At 31.5% G+C, this 2,723-nt stretch overlaps 2 non-coding genes across 2 annotated transcripts; one reads left to right on the forward strand and one right to left on the reverse strand.

Annotated features, from left to right (window-relative positions):
* Positions 1-425: 425 nt before the first annotated feature.
* Positions 426-497, reverse strand: TRNAR-UCU (transfer RNA arginine (anticodon UCU)). Its single transcript has one exon. It is a non-coding gene; the product is annotated as a tRNA-Arg (tRNA).
* A 1,915-nt stretch (positions 498-2,412) lies between these two features.
* Positions 2,413-2,501, forward strand: TRNAS-GCU (transfer RNA serine (anticodon GCU)). Its single transcript has one exon. It is a non-coding gene; the product is annotated as a tRNA-Ser (tRNA).
* Positions 2,502-2,723: the final 222 nt, after the last annotated feature.

Consider the following 2,723-nt stretch of genomic DNA (forward strand, 5'->3'; position numbering starts at 1 on the left):
ATTAGAATTAGCTCAACTTGCAGAGTTAGAATCTTTTGCACAATTCGCTTCTGATCTTGATAAAGCTACGCAAGATCAATTGGCAAGAGGCCAACGATTACGCGAGTTGCTCAAGCAATCTCAATCAGATCCTTTGACAGTGGAAGAACAAATAGCTATGATTTATACCGGAACGAATGGATATCTAGATGTATTAGAGATCGTACAAGTTAAAAAATTTATTCTTAAGCTGCGCGAGTATTTAGTAAAAAAGAAACCCCAATTTGGAGAAATTATACGTTCTACTGGGACATTCACGCAACAAGCAGAAGATCTCTTAAAAGAAGCTATTCAAGAAAATCTCCAACTTTTTATTATGCTCGAAATAGTATAAAAGAGCTAAATAATCATTTTGCAACATTTAACAAAGCATAACGACGAATTATTACGTCCAATAGGATTTGAACCTATACCTAAGGTTTAGAAGACCTCTGTCCTATCCATTAGACGATGGACGCTTTATTTTCATTATTCCTTTACTTTATCGATTGGGAATAAAAAAGTATGATTTTTTCTCTATTCACAACGAGATTCGGGAACGAAAGAGAAAGAATAGGTAGGTAACATGGGCATGAAAAATGAAATAAGAATAAGAAATATGAATGAGCGGGTAGCGGGAATCGAACCCGCATCGTTAGCTTGGAAGGCTAGGGGTTATAGTCGACGTTGATTAACGCCTCTAATTCAGAACCGAACATGAAAATTTCATTTCATTCGGCTCCTCCATGAGAGAGAGATAGAAAGGGAGGTCTGATAAAAAAAAAAAAAAAAAAAAACGCTTTTTCACATAATACATAAATTATTTATGCTCTGCTCCATAACATCTATGTTAGTTGTATTTGTAGTTCTTTCCTCTTAACTTCAGGTGAAGAACCTTAAATAGAAAATACCTATTCACTTGATAGATGATCCCTATAGAAAGATAAGATTGAAAAATTCTTAATATTGGGCTCAAAAATCTTTCTAATTACTTCGTTTTCTATTTCTACTGATTGCAATCCTAGAGGAAATCAAATTTCACCGAGCTCAAACAAAATCACGGTGACTAAAGTAAACCAAAGTCACTGTTACCTAGCTATTTGACTCCAACTTTTTTATTCTAGTAGTTGAACATTTAGTTTAGTTACGATGAAAAATAATATTTTGATATCCATGGATCTTTGATTGATCCGATTAGATAGATCGGTCTAATCTTTTCAAAAATTCTACATTCTGTTTCGCCATCTTGAATGGAAAATATCGTCATTTTATCATTCATTCCAAATTCAAATTACGAGAATGCGCACAATTCCTTTCCTGACCCAGGGTATTCATAGGAGAGGTTTAGAACCTATATAGTAAATAGAGTTTTTTATATAAAAAAATATAAATGAGAGTTGAAAGATCCTTCAACTCTGTTGAATATAATGATAGAACGAATCACACTTTTACCACTAAACTATACCCGCCACAATTTCATTGTATCATACAGATCGATTTTTTGTCCAATAGGAAAAAGTAATTTTTAGATTCTAATAAGAATCTAATGCAAGTTCCGATCATTCTAATAAGAATCTAATGCAAGTTCCGATCATCATATTTTCCTATTCCTGAAAACTTAATAAGAGATAGTTTCTTTTCACTTCTTCCGTCCCTTACCTTATTGTTTTGTTTTTACTCTTACAAGAAAAAAGAAAAATCCTCAATCAATATTGTAGGGAATACTCCATGACTAATAGTATGATTTTCTTTAGTAACTAGTCTATTTATAGATAGTTGTTATGATTATTAACACATTCTTTAGAATAATTCAAGTAATTTGGAATTAGTTTTTCTTTATGACAGATATAGAAAATAAGAATGATCCACTCTTAGTCTTTGAAATCTCTTTTTTACCCTTCAATATGATCTATACATTTTCAATCCAATCTAGAACATCTCATCCAGATTATAATCTGAAATAGTTGGAATAAAAAATATATATATATTATATAGCAAGTGCTTATCTATTAATCTTATAATAAGAGATAAAAATAGAATACATTATATATATATAGCAAGTGCTTATCTATTAATCTTATAATAAGAGATAAAAATATAATACATAAAAGGAAATATAAGAAATGATATCACAAGGTCAAATTTTGATAGCCCTTTTTATTGCTGTTACTTTTATAATAATGATTTTAGCTTTCAGATTAGGTAGAGCACTGTATTCTTCATAATTTAGTCAATTAATTCCTTATCTAGGAAAGACAATGGCCTGGCCAGATACTGGCCGGGCTAGAAAAAGCGAAAAATTGTTTGAAATGGAATAAAAAAATAAAATTGGATTCTCACAAATGTTGGTCTTTATTTAGTGAAATGCTATATTCATTTTAGATCTGCCATCTAGGAGAGATGGCTGAGCGGACTAAAGCGGTGGATTGCTAATCCGTTGTACAAACTATTTTGTACCGAGGGTTCGAATCCCTCTCTCTCCGTTCAGTCTGAGATTACTCTTCAAAACCTATTAAGGGATTTTGACAAAATCTACTTTCTAATCTTTTTTTCTATTCTTTACGCCCAGGATTTCGTCCTGGATCGTTTGATAGGAATCCAAAGATAAAGAGAGAAACAAAAAATATCACTACTGTGTAAACGAACAGCTTAAGAGTAAGCATTATGTAATCTCCGAAATTATTCTTATTAGAAAACGGAATAGA

Source organism: Cupressus sempervirens, chromosome 1 (assembly GCF_028749045.1).
Source record: "Cupressus sempervirens isolate cs-2001-9-10 chromosome 1, ASM2874904v1, whole genome shotgun sequence".
In the NCBI taxonomy this organism is placed as follows: domain Eukaryota; kingdom Viridiplantae; phylum Streptophyta; class Pinopsida; order Cupressales; family Cupressaceae; genus Cupressus; species Cupressus sempervirens.